General features: G+C 45.3%; 1 long non-coding RNA gene across 1 annotated transcript; it reads right to left on the bottom strand.

The window, feature by feature from the left end:
• Positions 1-884: 884 nt before the first annotated feature.
• On the bottom strand, positions 885-15411 carry LOC142490957 (uncharacterized). The gene is made up of 3 exons (XR_012800179.1): positions 15286-15411; positions 6040-6106; positions 885-981 (listed from the first exon to the last, which is right to left on the bottom strand). It is a non-coding gene; the product is annotated as an uncharacterized LOC142490957 (long non-coding RNA).
• Between the last annotated feature and the right edge of the window lie 1052 nt (positions 15412-16463).

The raw sequence follows: 16463 nt of genomic DNA, 5'->3' as shown, positions 1-16463 counted from the left end.
TGTTAATCTGATTTAAAATATGGGAGAAATAGTTATGTTATCACTGTTTTTACTATAACTTTGGATATAAGTTTGGAGGCTCGCCAAATGGCCCCTTTGATATGTAATTGTACAATCAAAGGCGGCCACTTGAAAGGCCTCATTGCATATGCAGCCAGGTCCCACAACTAGGTGATAACCATTTCACCTGTCAAAAGTGACACCCTACATGAAAGACCCCTGTCCCATAAGCATTTTTGCTAGACAGGATGGCAACGAAGGCATCATGTCATAGTTTTTTTATAAATGGGCTGGCCAAGTAGCCACAGGGGAGGGTTGTATTAATGAGGGGCTGGGAAAACCCAGCTTTTTGCGTTACCTGGCAACCTGTGATTGGGTCAAGATTTGTCTTCGCCAATAACTGAACTGCCATGGTAGGAATGGGGGTCTGCGTCTATATAGTTGCGTGCACCCCTTATTCCTGTGTTGGTTGCTTGTTGCTGTCATTTTGTCATGCTTGTTGTGACCTATAACAACTAAGGAGCTGCTATTCGGCTGAATATCTCCTTGTCCAACCTCAGTAAGTGTAAATATTTCTGTAATGTTATTTGCTTGAGGTATTGTCTGTTCTGCTCATAGGAAATAAACTCATTCAGTTTACTATATCCTAGTCTTGTTCAATCTGGCTCGGTTATTGTATATATGTGCTATTCTCTCGTGACAAGCATATATAAAAAAAGGTTGGCAGTGTGTGGGACACAGATTGAACCTGTGTTTGCAGTTTAATGCGAGACTCTGCAACACAGTGGTAGCCGCGTAGATTGCGAGCTCCTATGACTAGTGATATTAGACAAATACGTTTTGCAAGATATAACAAGAAATATTACACTGTTTCCCTGTACTCACCCTTGAGCCCTTCATCCCATCATGCGTGATCGGGTTGAGCAGTACCATGCTTGGACTAGAATGCAGGTAGTGGAGCGATGTGACACTTATGGACTGCTGGCGGGACACAAGAGCAAAGCACAGTTGGAGCTGGACATATTGGCTCATGAAGCCCAGATGACCCCACCGTTAATGAAGGGGGACCACCTGAATATTGGTGGCTTGACATCAGTGGAGGCAGAGAGACTGGCTGTTACAATTGCCGGACTTGCCATCCCTGAGCTCCTAGCTTTCCTGGCTGTATTGGGAGAGGGAGCTACGCACGCAGAACGTCTCCAGCTGCTGGCCCTGGTGAAGGCTACTCCAGCACAGCGTATCCAGATACTGGACCAGCTGGTGGGAAAAGCCTTCCACCCCCTCTTGTTACAGAGGAGTTCAAGCAGGAGAGGCTGTCAGAGGAGTGTGTAACCAGCAGAGCCTTGGTGAGCAAAGCAGCAGTCCCCAGAGAGGTAGCCATTCCGGCTAGGGGGCACCAGTCTGCACCTTAGCGGACTCCCAAACATACAGTGGGTAGCAACACGCCCTATACTGGGGAGTTCAAGCTTGAGATAAGGTGCCATCATTGCCACAAGGTGGGCCACATCCGGCCACATTGCCCAGACCGTGAGCGGTCTGGGGGACCCCATCATGGGCAACGTTCACAAGCTGCTAAAGGGTCAGGTACTCATGCCTGGCTGACCCCCACAGAGGATGCAAGCCCAGCCGTGGAAACAACCCCCAGAGGGACGTCCCACGGAGAACCTGTCCTTGTCTCCCCCGTGCCAGGCACAGTGAGCAGAGGATGTCCAAGTGCATCAGTCGAGATGCAGCCTGCTGATGTCCTGAGCAGGCACCAATGGAGGGTTACCTTTGGTGACCGGCAAGCAGGGAGCTTGCCAGATTTGGGTGCTGCTGTTATTCTGGTGCGGCCAGAAGATTTTCTCCCGGGCACCGCGGTGCAAAGAACCATGCCTGATGGAGGGCTGCGGTCAATCCAGGGTGCCAAGATCATTTTGGATGGGGCCAATCATGGCATGAAGGAGGTGGGGGTTTTGTCCAGGGTAACTGCTGAGGTGCTCCTTAGCAATAACCTGGAGCCTGTGATCTGTATGTTTGCTGCAGAATTGCCGGCAGTTGCGGCGATTCCTAGGAGCCTGTCATCAGGAATCACACCAGAATCAACCTCTGTCCCCCTGCATTTGGGACCAATGGTTCCAGTGGCCTCTGCGGAGACCAGACAGGTAAGCCAGACAAAGTCGCAGACTGATACTGACTTATTGTTCCCTTTACCTGTTCCCCCTGACTTAGAGACTAAAGGTGGGGGGATAGTGTTAGGAGCAGACTTTAGGGATGTGGTGCAAGCTGACCCCAGCTTAGAAGGTATGAGACAGCGGGCGTCCGCGTCTTGGGAAAGTGAGGGGTCAGGCCACTGGTTGGGGCACCGCGGGCTCTAGATGAGGGAGTCAGAATCTACCAGGTTAGACAGAGTCCGGACAGGTAGAGGAGAACTAGTGGTAGCCCGGGAGGTGAGGCAGCAGTTAGAGCAGTTAGCCTTCCCCATTGCCCTGACTGAGCGGCAGGGGGTTTCTTGGACTAGAGCCCCGCTGTTGCAGCCTTGCTCTGAGCTGGAGGCATCAGGGGCGGTAGCAGAGTTCTGCCATCCCATTGAGGCCTGTCAGCCAGGAGGTAAGGTGGGTGCTTCTGCACAGATACCCCTGAGTTTGTCCCTGGTAATGGGGAAACCTCTGCATGGGGTTGGGCAGGCACAGTTAGTCACCTTGGCTAGGATAGGATTGCCTAGGGGGGGGGGGGGGCTGAGTGAGCTAGTGGTAGCCGGGGAGGAGAGGCAGCAGTTAGTGCAGGTAGCCTTCCCCATTCCACTGGCGGGGCATCAGGGGGTCTCTCGGACTAGAGCCCAGCTGTTGCAGCCTTGCTCTGAGCTGGAGGCATCAGGGGCGGTAGCAGAGTTCTGCCACCTCAGTGATGCCTGTTGGCCAGTGGGTAAGGCGGGTGCTTGTGTACAGGTATCCCTGGTCTGGGGAAGCTGGGGCAGGGAGAAGTGCATGCACAGGTAGTTCCCTTGGCTAGGTTAGAATTGCCTAGGGGGGGCTGAGTAAGGTTGGGCTGTGGGTAGGTAGGCAGCCAGGAGCAGTAGCCGGGGCTTGGTAGAACAGCATATGGTTCTGTTCTTAGATCAGCCAGAGGTATCTGCAGAAGGAGAGGGCAGCATAGTGAAGGAGATATTGAGGTATGTAGGGATATACCTGCAGGAAGGGGCTGGGTGCAGTCAGCCCAAGGATTTACAGGCAGCCACAGGGCAAGCGCAGAGGGGGTCCCTACTAGCTAGGATTGTGACTCCAATTTTGACTGACTTGACTCAGGGGCGATGGTCTGTGCTGCCTGTCTGGTTCCCTGCCTGGGGAGGGCGCTCCCAAACCCTGAAGCTCGCCCTGGCTAGTGAACCCCCTGGGGTGTATGTGCCCCCTATTCCACCTGCCGAGGTGGGGCTGGCCTCTACAAGACTCAGACTTTACCATCCACCCTAAGAGGAGCAGAGGGCACAGCCCTGTTAATGGCGTTGCGCGGCAAAAGAACCACTCTGACTGTGAATCCTCAAAAGCTGCCATAGCCCAGGCTGAGGTATCTGGCCCAGTGGGCACCGTTTGAGGAGGGGAGGTGTCATGATTGGGGTATGAGGGGTTAATGGGATCTGTGTATATGTTGATCTGCATCCCCCTGCTTCAGCAGAATTTCCCCAGGTCTGAGCTGTATTCCCCCAGCAGTCTGTGTTATATTCCTGTATGTGTAGAAATCATGTCGGGAGGGAAAGGGTTAACCATATTGTGTATATGTTGATCTGCACCCCCTGCTTCAGTAGAATTAATTGCTATGTTATGTATTACCATGGAGAGAGGGTTAACTGTGTATTTGTCATAATGTAAACTCCATAGAACCATATCTCTGTATGTGTTTGTGCTACAAGGTTGAAATTTGGATACGCTTTCCTATGCAACGAACACAGGTTGCATAGATATTGTTAATCGGATTTAAAATATGGGAGAAATAGTTATGTTATCACTGTTTTTACTATAACTTTGGATATAAGTTTGGAGGCTCGCCAAATGGCCCCTTTGATATGTAATTGTACAATCAAAGGAGGCCACTTGAAAGGCCTCATTGCATATGCAGCCAGGTCCCACAACTAGGTGATAACCATTTCACCTGTCAAAAGTGACACCCTACATGAAAGACCCCTGCCCCATAAGCATTTTTGCTAGACAGGATGGCAACGAAGGCATCATGTCATCGTTTTTTATAAATGGACTGGCCAAGTAGCCACAGGGGAGGGTTGTATTAATGAGGGGCTGGGAAAACGCAGCTTTTTGCGTTACCTGGCAACCTGTGATTGGGTCAAGATTTGTCTTCACCAATAACTGAACTGCCATGGTAGGAATGGGGGTCTGTGTCTATATAGTTGCATGCACCCCTTATTCCTGTGTTGGTTGCTTGTTGCTGTCGTTTTGTCGTGCTTGTTGTGACCTATAACAACTAAGGAGCTGCTATTCGGCTGAATATCTCCTTGTCCAACCTCAGTAAGTGTAAATATTTCTGTAATGTTATTTGCTTGAGGTATTGTCTGTTCTGCTCATAGGAAATAAACTCATTCAGTTTACTATATCCTAGTCTTGTTCAATCTGGCCCGGTTATTGTATATATGTGCTATTCTCTCGTGACAGTGATTACCAAACTGGAGTGTAGAACTTGAATACAGAGAAACCTAGAGATCTGAAAGAGGTCCTCAACCCCTATCCCTCTATTACGAGTAGATATCCCCAAAATCTTAGGGATTTACTCATACACAGCAATTATGAACAACCATCTAGACCTACTGTACTTGGCTCCCTGCGAAAGCACAGGGCTGTAAGGAATCGGGGAACGCGTCCCCCGCAGGCGTTCCCTCCTTACTTGAAGCTCCACACCTCCGTGCTGCTTACAGAGCATGCGCGCACACGGAGGTCTTTGTACCCAGCCACGGAGGTTGGCACTGCCCCCCACCCGCGACATGCGCATGTGACGTTGTGCACCGCTCCACAGCTGCGAGGCAAATCTCTCCCACCTGTCTACTGCACCTTGCAGCCAATCTCTGCCTCCACAGAAGCTGTGCCTCCGCTCCTCCCCTCTCTCTGATTCGTCCAGCTCTCCTATTTCTACCCAGCTCTCTAAGTCTTACTTTGCTGAGCATAGTTCATGGTAGCCTTGTGCTTTCCTCGTTCTGTTCCTAGCCTCTGCCTTGCCCCCTTGCTGCTTGATCTCACGTGTACCGACCCGGCTTGACTTTGGACCCCTCTCTGGATAACGACCCCGGCTTGCCTCTGACTACCCGCTCTTCTCCATCCCTGACCTCGGCTATTGGACACTCTATGATTCTGCTGGCTCCAACCCTTGACCTCGGCATAACGGACACTGACTATCATACTGGCTCCTCCCCATGACCTTGATAAGTATCAAAACTAACCCACCCTCTCCATTCGTGGTGAGCGCAAGCGTTACAAGAGCTCCTATAAATGCTCCCAATGTAAGGCTTGTGAATACATGAAAATTACCAAATACTTTAAGAACTGGAATGAAACAAAAACATTCACAATACGCAATTTTGTGAATTGCCAAACAACAGGCGTTATTTACCAAATTGAATGCATGTCTCAAGAAATTCATTGGAAAAACTAAAAGACAACTACACTGTACGTAGCAGAATCCTGGAGCACATAGGAGCTATAAGAAACAATGTGGATACCCCAGTAGACAGATATGTGCATCAAGTACATAATGGTGACTCCAAGGTTCTTAAATTCATGGGCATCGACCATACCAAACTAGGGTCTAGAGGGGATGATTAGGACCAGATGATGTTAAAAAGGGAGGCTAGGTGGATATTCAATTTGGAGACCCTTGCAGCTAAACGTCTAAATAAGGGGTTCAAGTTCTCACCTTCCATCTCACTCAACCATGAACCAACCAAGCCCTCTATATCAAGTAGGTATATACGGTGCTTTTCTTATCTATTGAACATGTATGACAGCATGCTGGATACCTGTCAGGGTAGAGCATATACATATACCATCCTTCTGCCCTTACCTTTGAAGGCTCTTCGACAATGCATGGCTGAGACACCGGGGGCTTTTCGTGGGTCACGTCGAGAGAACTGAAAGAATGGGATGCAAGATAAGACTTCACCTGGCCATATACAACAGGGATTTTTATTTGCGTATAACACACTGCCATTACTGGCACCCAGAAGAACCCAACACATAATGTAGTGTTCCTTTAACCTACACGAAAACACTTGGACCAAGTCACGTTATCATTATCCGGCTTTGACCATTTCCCAATGATTCTATGTGGCAGGGGTTCTCATGCACACAAACCTGCTACAGCACTATTGATGTATAACCCCCTAGTTGTGAAGTTCAATCCAGCCAGATGTATTAATATTTGAGTCAGATGAGATCGAGGACACTGCAGGAGTGACGTCACCACGGCCTGCTGCCGGTATATATCGTAACATCTATTTTAATCACATCGGCAGCAGCCATATTAGAAAAGGTAGCAAGGACTAGATCTAAGTTTTGAAACCAACTCACCCCGATATTATAACAATACCTGAGTCGGGTGAGACAGAGGGCACTGCAGGAGTTACGACCTCATTGCCTGCCTGCTGCGAGTCAAGATGACTCATCTACCCTGAAGTATGAATATCGAAATTAGGTAAAACCAAGGGCACTGCAGGAGTTACGTAATCACTGCCTGCTGCCAGTATATATCGGAACATCTATTCTAGTCACATCAGTAGAAGTCATATGGGAATAGTCAGTAAGAATTATTTTAATCCCATAGGTTCACTTCAAGCAATACTAACTTTGGGATGAAGAAATGACGTCCAAGCATTATATAAGTGTGCACCAAGATAATGGGCATAAATTAGCTTTGAGTTATAAAAGTACATGACAATGACAAAAAGTCAAACTACAAGTCTACCGCCACTTTGTCACGGGGTAAGAATAAAATCCCATTTCACATTTGAAGTCATATATATATACCAAAGTGCACATAGGGTTAATGACGAGTAATCACATTACCAATTAAGAGGTGTATAAAAATGACGGCAAGGGAGCAACATCCCCACCCCCACCAATTAGAGCCTTGAAGAAGAGCGCATGCACGTGAAACGTACGTCGGCACACAGAGGCGTTTTGATCATACAGGAGCTAGGATGTTAGTGCAATACTGTTGCGATTATATGAGGAAAGGGGTTCCTAACACTTCACAATAGACATAGCACTATGGCACATCCAGCCCTGCTCATGATCATATAAGTTGTATGTATATTTTTAGACTGTTTGTCCATTGCCCGGAGAGTCTGAGGAGCTCAGGGCACTAGAGGTGTAGTATATCTTTCACTTAAGAGTGGGAAATGGCCATTGCTACATACTATCAATTGGCTGCTACATTGTTTATTGGTGGTAACTTTGTTGAGTGTCCATTTCAGTTTCAGACTTCATACAGCCTTGCAGCATTGCCAGGCACTCATGCTGTGATTCAGATCCAAGTTATTTCTGTGGGATCCCAGCAAGACCCCTATATGCTATATATATATATAATATATACATATATATATATATATATATATATATATATATATATATATATATATATATATATTATATATATATCTATATCTATATTGCTGAGACAAGCATTAGGGAGTGAAGCCATAACAAGTCACATATAGGCAAGTGAATCTATCACTATAATTTCGCCTATACCAGCAAACCAGCTATCAGCTGACTCGCAAGGGGGACCAGACCCAGACAAGGGGCAATAGTTATATACCCAATGGGTGTTTTTTGAATTATACTCATATATATAGGGATGATCCTTAAGTACAGGAATACTCGGTTTATAGCTCCATAGAGGAAGAGGACTCTCTCATTTATATAATTGTCACCCATACAGGAGAGGCAAAGGAATACTAGGACCACTCCGATCATAGGTGCATGCAAGAATAATATATACTGCCCTTTTGTAAATTACACGGTGGAACCCTGCAAGCTTCATCAGTGTCAATCCTAAAATGACACTTCTCAGACACTGGCAACATTTGATCTAACTTAATTTGTTTGTTCGCCGTTTTATGTACAACACATTTATTAATTCATTTTACTTGGATTACTAATCAAATTAAGTTTTAATTACTTCACCATTACTTACCTTACCCGTAGAGGTACTTGAGTGCTCACCTAGCTGGGATTCTCTCTCTTTGGTCCATTTCTATCATTCATTATCCCAGCTGAAGCACCGTACCGTATCTAATCCATATTATTGGTCCTACACGACACTAGCTGAGCAGGGGCCCTCCCCCTGCCCCCACCCCTGCTCCCACCCCCCTGCCCTCCCCCTCTCTTTCTAGGTATATCTAGTATAAAGGAGTGTTCTTTACTCATTTCCACCCCTTGCTCGCTCACGGTAATTTTACCAACCAGTTTAGCCTACGACCTCTTATTGTTAATGATTACATTACCTAACCCAGTGAGCAATGACAGGCTTTCTGTCAAATAAATCAAACTTTCAAGAATGGCAAGACGCCACACAAAATTTCTTTGAAAATGAATCCACAAGTAATGACACAAGACCATCACCACCTCAAGATATATCAAACTTCTTTCAAAGTCTAGATACAAGCTACAAATCCCAAGTCAAACTCTGGTGGGAGATTTTTAGTTTAGAAAATGATATAAAGAATGATATCATACACAGAGGACTAAGACTTCAACTGTCCCCTGCCCATCACATAACAGACGCAAGTTTCCTTAAATCATGGGACTTCATACTAGGCAAGTGTTCAAAAGAACTGATGAAATTGCTGGTTGAATACCAATCAGAAAAGTTAAAAGTAGTAAACAGCGATTTGGAACCCAAACGGGCTGATTTAGAAACATGGAACAACTTACCAGAGTTTGTAAATTTGGAATCAAAGCTTAAACTTAACATTGAGAAATTTACTAAAGATCTCAAAGAAAGAAAGCATAAAAAATATCAGTGTGACATTAAAGATTTTACGGAGGGAAAAAATATATAGGTATCAGTTTCAGATAACTAAACTAAACTAGAGACTATTCTAAGTGCCCTAGAAGGGCAAACATCATCCACTGAATGGGACACATCTGAGGGCGAAGAAGAACATAACCCCAGAACACACCGCAAAAACTTCCAAACAAGCTATCAGCCTTTTTAGAATTTCCCCGTACAGCCCCTCCCCGAAGAGGAGGATGCGCAGGGGCAAGGGTAGGAACTCTAAGGGACAGGGAAGTATGGGAATTTGGGAGAAGACCACGACGCCCATGACAATAGCTACTGACATCCCTACAAATAGGACAAACAACTGAACCCGTTGACCGGGAGGAAAATGACTTACAGGCTATAAACTTTCACATATATTGAAGTCTTATCAAAGGGTCTATCCTTTACCCCATCAACCAACATAGGCTTAAATCTTTAACCCACTCGAAGCAATCTATTTGGTAGAAAGCTCTCTCTTCACAAATTCTTTAAAAAGGAGGGAGGTTAACATGACAAACAACTTAGGTTTAGATGCTACTGAACAACAAGACCTAGACAATTTTAGGGACCTTAATGCCCTTTTGCAAGAATCTGCAAAACTACCAGGCGATGGTCCCTTTACTAAGTGCAAGGCAAAATCGAAATTCATACCACCACCAGAAACTGGTCCTAATATTGAGGTTATCAGTTTGGTTATCAACGACCTTAAACAACTTCCTAAGAACACAGGGGATGATAACCTCACTAAAGAGGAGAGGAAAGCATTGGCAGAGTTGTCCCTGGATAAAACGATAGTGATCAAGCCCTCCAACAAGGGGGCAACATCATAGTCAAGGAAAATCTTAGACAAAGATGACAAAAACTGTTATGAGAACCTTGATAAAAAAAACCACACCATCAAATACATTAAATAACTACTCCACATCTTGAATGAAGGGGTAGAAAACAAAGTTCTTGCAAACAAGAAAAAGAGTTTATGCTGGGGAAAACTAGACTTATCCACCTTTTATAGCATCCCAAAGGTGCATAAAAGGAACTCCCTACCACCATGGCGCCCGATAGTTTCAGGCATTGGCAATTTAACTGAGAAAGTTAGCCAATACTTGGACCAAATCCTGAGGCCCTTTGTCACAGCCCTTCATTCATATTTGAAGGACAGTAAGGATATTCTGAGGAAAATTGATTGAGTAACAATTGAGGCAGAGACTGTTCTAGTCTCATTAGATGTGGAAGGCCTCTATTCGAATATCAAACATGAGGTGGGAATTGAGGCCACCAAATATTTCCTTAACACAAGAGGAGACTGCTACAAAAGTCATAATGAGACTATTATTCAGCTCCTCCACTTTGTTCTGACAGGAACTTCTTCAAGTTTGATCATAAGCTCTACCACCAGACACAGGGTACAGCGATGGGGACCACGTGTGCCCCGTCATATGCCAACTTGTACCTGGGCTGGTGGGAGGCAAAAACTGTTTTTTTTCTGAAGAATTGGAGAACTACACACAAAATATTGTGATTTGGGTAAGATACATCGACGATGTGTTCTTGATATGGAAAGGGGACCCTAAATCTCTAAAGAAACTAGGTCGATGTATTAAATACAAATAACATCAACCTCAAACTCACTTATGAGTAAAATGAAAGGGAGATCAATTTCCTCGATCTAAAGATAGAGAGGTCCCAATAATGAACTGATGACTACAACACATAGGAAAGACATCCAGTCACCACCCGCATAATCTGATTAGAGGGATACCAGTGGGGCTGCTCCTGAGGATCCGCAGGAACTGTTCCTCTGAAGAATCTTTTGAGACTCAAGCAACTCTCATGAAACAGAGTTTTCTACATAGGGGATATAGCAATAAGATGGTAAAATGAGCCTATAAAAAGGGCAAAGCAAACCCCCAGGCATCTTTTGCACCAAGACTAGGGACCAGGTACAGACTATGTTTTAATCCAGCACGGCTCAGCGTCGCATCAAGGTTGTGTAATGACGGAGCACACACTACGCGTGTCGTCAGCGCACAGCTGAGCATCAGGGGAATGATTCACGGATGCGACGCTGAGCCATGCTTTGTGAGCCTACACTGCATCAATGATTGAGGATTTCTCCATCTGATAATTCAATCCACAGCCGGCTGCTGGTATCAGTGCTCTCTATCAATGCTCTTTTAAATCTTGTTTTTTGTAAGTGGGCATTTGTCTCCCCCCCTTTTATTAAATTGTTTATATATGCACTATGGTTGTGCGCTTGTGCCTTTTTGAGATATGTATATATACCATTATACTGAGTTAAATTATGGTGAGTAAAAAAAGTGACAAAAACCCACCACAGGAAAGCAAATATGCAAATACAACTGTATGCTCATCTGCATGTCTTAGGCAGGTCTGCAACCCCGCCTTTCCCCATTATCACCCAGCATACAGCACTTCCACTGCAGCAAGGGATTCTGGGAAATGACATGCAAATGAGCACACAGTGTCACTTTTTGCCTCAAAAACCATTTTAACATGGTTCCCTATAGGCTTAAGCTTGCTGCATGGTCACAGCTTTGAGCACAGCCAGGGTTAACACTGTGCTCATTTGCATGTCATTTCCCAGAATCCCTTGCTGCAGTGGAAGTGCTGTATGCTGGGTGATAATGGGGAAAGGCGGGGTTGCAGACCTGCCTAAGACATGCAGATAAGCATACAGTTGTATTTGCGCATTTACATATATATATATATATATATATATTATATATATATATATATATATATATATATATATATATATATATATATATATACAGTGGTCGACAAATCACCAAAAAATCTACTCGCCAAACAAAAAAATCCACTCGCCACCTAGTACCACACGTGTGCTGCTTGGGCCAAAAGGAGCTCGCCACGATGTTAAATCCACTCGCCCGGGGCGTGCAAATGTATAGGTTTGTCGAACACTGTATATATATATATATATATATATATATATATATATATATGTAACCCTGCTTCCTATCACTGGCAAGCTGTTACTCTGTGCTGTGTTACCTGCTGGCTCACAGGGCCCGAGCCTCTGCCACAGAGAGCCTGGGGTGCATACCATATATATATATATAGGTTCGGTGCAGCGCCTCCACCTGCGACAGATCCCGCCAAAGGGGGAGTTATTCTTCGCAGGACGTCTATACAAGAATTACTCTTACACGACCATGTTCTAAAACCAATCTCGTTTACTGATAGATTAACCTTACGATACATTACATGCCATGACATTCCGGTATGCTGGTACACATCATTTAACACACCACGGAGGACGTCAACACTCTTGCGCCTCGGCGGACGCCAACAGTAACTTGCGCCTCGGCGGACGCCAACAGTAACTTGCGCCTCAGCGGACGCCAACAACACTTTCCCCAATCCCGCCACCGGGTGATCCCACCCCGTGTCCAGATACGCTAATCAGTTCTCCCGTTCCCACAGGTCTATGTATGTGTATGGGTGACTGCACAGCCACTATGTCTTAGATGATTGAAAGGTAGAGTTGGTGCACTTGATGTAATACCTGCCGAGCACTCCGGTGCTCGGAACTGCTACGATTCTTCGAAAAGAGTCTCTGAGGGCACCACGATCTTGCCCTTGCCGGATCCGGGGCGCTTCTTCTCGAACTCTGGCCGCGCTACGGGGTCTGAGTCCGATCTCCTTCTAGACAGAATAGTCCCGAACAATACTACTAGTTGGGGGTAAAACCCTTACTAAGGGTGTCCCTAGCTCAGCTTGTCTCTACGGTGACTCAGGGTTAACTGGGCCAGGGGCACCTGGCCTGCGCCTGGGAGTATAACCTCCCAGTGCAGTATCTCCGTCTCCTCGTCTCTCCACGAAGCTCTCTCTCCCCACGTGCGTGCAGCCTCTGCCTATATGTCTGGCAACTCCTCCTCCCATAGGCTAGAAACTCTCACCTGACCCTCCCCGCAGGGCTGCTGGGTCAAGGGACTGCTTTCACTCCCGCCAAATGCACTCTCCTCCTTCGCGGGCTTTTGCAACTACTCTTTGCAAGCGCAACCTCCCGTTCTATGGGGTGAATCAGGGGTCAAGGCTACATATATGAACAAAACACACAAATAAAAAAATCAGGTTTTCCCCCACCCTCTGGGAAATCACGCTATTACAGGGTGTCAAGTGCTGGTTACCTGCTGGCTCACATAAGTGCTGAGTCTCCGCCGGTGTTAGTGGGGAAGACAGGACAGGCTTTTGGGGTGATGGTTGGTTCTTTCTCACTGGTGCAGCGCCTCCATCTCTTGCAGGCTCCAGGAGTGCTGGAGGCAATCCCTGCAGGAGAACTCTCTTCTTCTACCCCCGCTTGATTCATTGCACTCTCAGGCAGGGTATATAAAATAACTGGAACAATTTATTCTTCAAACTTAGTATACAGCATACAACCGATTAATCTCTATTCCTTCCTCCAGATGGTCCCTGGAATCAACCCAGGAGGCTTGAGGCCTCCAGAGTCTATCCTCTGGTTTTCCCTCGCCCCCTGGGGGGATGAGGGGTAGCTATCCCACTCCCCTAAGGGAGGGGATGGAATGTAGTCAGAGTCCTGACTCCACATTCCCAGCAATCACTCTCTCATGGGAGAGAATACTCACTACATTTGCTGTGCAGCCCCTTAAGTACCCCGGGGGAGGGTCCAAGGTCTGAGCCCCTGGGCCACAGGCCTTGCCTGCCCCCCCTGTCACTCAAGGGAGCTGCATACTGCAGGGGAAAACCCGGATTGAGCCTAACACTGCTTGCGCTGGTACCAGGGCAGATTAGTAGCCAAGATTGAGACATGGCTACAATATATATATATATATATATATATATATATATATATATATATATATATATATATATATATATATATATATATATATATATATATACACATACACATACAGCAGTCCTCCTCGCACTCACTTATACTCTCGTTATAGCTATCTTCTATGGTGCTGGTCCGAGAAAACGAACAGGACCTCCACCCTACTGCTTGTGGGAATAAAATGTATGAATCGATTTCTCCGCTGCACAACGAATAAAGATTTTCAAACTTTCAGTATCAGTGTTGCATTTTTATTGCAAGAGATTACAATCGCAAAACATTTTGGGGAATTTAACCCCTTCGTCAGATGCACAAAAAAATATATGATATTCCTCTATGAACACAGTGATCACAGTAATCCATTCTATACCCACGGTACACCTCTTTGGACCAATCCTCCTTGGCATTACATAAATGCGACATAATGCAATCAAAAATGTGTCATACATCAATAATATACACAGTCCTATCGTAACACACTTTCCAATATGCATATAAACAAGAAAAATATCTAACAGGCTAAAATCAATGACTTTTGTAACTTTCCAGAAAGCTCACAGGTATGTATGCAATGGTTTAGTGATGAAAGCGCCCGGCATCCTTGAAGCAGGACAACTCTGCTTGAGATTTATATCTAGCTCCTTGTGACCAGGGTCAGGTCACCGTATCTCCCCCATGGCACCAAAGACTAAGCTGTAACATTATAAACCACTTGCAGTCAGTTACTGCTTACTACAGAAACTTACTGATTGTACCCGTGTATATTATATTGTATTATTCACATTGCCTTTCAAACTTCATTGTATTGCTGTATAATTTGTTGGGGCGTTATAAATAATAATAATAATAATAATAATAACGAGTATTATTGTTATTATTATAATAATAATAACAATAACAAAAGGGAAGGAACTTGTGACTGTTAATTATACTTTCCAGTGGCACAATAATGAAATATTAAAAGTGTGGGTCTATGAGCAGTCACTAGGCCACTAATATATAGACCTAAACCTACTTCTTTTAAAATTATTATTATTAGGAAAGCACCAGAATGCTATAAACTGTTTTCCCCCCCCCAAACCCTTAAAAAACACATTAAAAATAATGCTCCTCTAAATGCCACAGAACCTCTGCTTTCTCGTGACATTTCTACCTCAGAATTATAACATACATTGTTGCTGTATTGTACTGCAAAAAATATGTGAGTATTGTTGTGGCTCGAAATTATATTTAATCAGAGAAATATATATTAGCATTACAAGAGTGAATAACAGTTATAAAGAGAATGATGCTTTCTATATCCAGCAAACCATTTGTTTTGTTTTTAGAAAGACATCTCACTGAGGCTTTCAATAGAATTCCCTATTATTTTATCGGGAGATGATAGATTGTCTAATCAGCCTTCCCAGCTAATTACTCACAGGCTCCATGCTCTTACTCACAGGCTCCGTGCTCTTACTCACAGGCTCCGTGCTCTTACTCACAGGCTCAGTGCTCTAGCTGCAGCTCACTGTCAGTCTCCTGCAGCCTAACCTCTGCTATAAACAAACTCGTAGCCTTGACTACTGGAAAGGGGGCGGAGCCAGTGACGTAACATTAGGAGAGGGAGGTCGGTTGTCTTGGCAACGGCTGGCCTTATGAATTATTTTTAATAGTGATTTATTTATGTATATATCAGTTTATTATTTTACATTTATATGTACTGTATGTTTGTGTGTGGTAGTAGTAGTTTTTTTTTTTTTTTTTTTTAAATAAAAGTATATATATAAAGCAATACATAAATACACACACACACACACATCTATATTACTCTCCTTTATCCTACTAAGTGCAGACAAGGGATATATAAACAAAATAGATATTCATAGATATACATGTAGCCCACTTTCCCTCTCACCTAGAAGGGTCTACTGGTGCTGGTTTTACCTGCTGGCTCACAGAGATCTGAGCCTCCGCCACTGGGAGCCTGGGGCAACAATATATTAACTGGCAGCGCCTCCACTTGCCCAGGATCCCCAATGTGTGAGATTCCCCTGAACAAGAACAGTAACAATAGCTCACAGATTATAATGATAACCTTTACTGTATATGTTACACAAATAAACATAGATAACTTTTTGACACCAGTGGCTCCGGCCACACTTCACCGTACGTACAGGCTTTGTCCCACCACCGTGTATTTCCCACACCGTGTCCAATGTAACGGACCAGTCCCTTGGTCACCCACCCCCCAAGGCGGGATCAGCGCCTATAAGGTACCGGTATGTTGGTGCACTTATGGAAATACCTGCCGGGCGCTCCAGCACCCGGACTGCTGACTCTGCAAAAAGGATCCGCTGATCCAGCGCAGTCTCTCACGATGAGTTCCCACCGCAGGGGAGGTCTCCGACGTGCCTTGACTCCGTGGCGCAGTCTGGTCCCAGACTACAAGTAACGGGATCCTCAGCGTAGTACTGTGTCCCTGACCAGTTCTAATCACTAACCAGACAAGGTCCGTATCTAAAGGGCTGTTCCCTGGAGCCGCCACAAACTAGTGGTGTCTCAGGGCCTGCACTTGGGCCTAGGGGGGATACTGGCCTAATGCAGTGGGTCACGGACC

The sequence above is a fragment of the Ascaphus truei genome, chromosome 3 (assembly GCF_040206685.1).
Source record: "Ascaphus truei isolate aAscTru1 chromosome 3, aAscTru1.hap1, whole genome shotgun sequence".
In the NCBI taxonomy this organism is placed as follows: Eukaryota; Metazoa; Chordata; class Amphibia; order Anura; family Ascaphidae; genus Ascaphus; species Ascaphus truei.
This window is presented reverse-complemented; position numbering and strand designations above follow the sequence as displayed.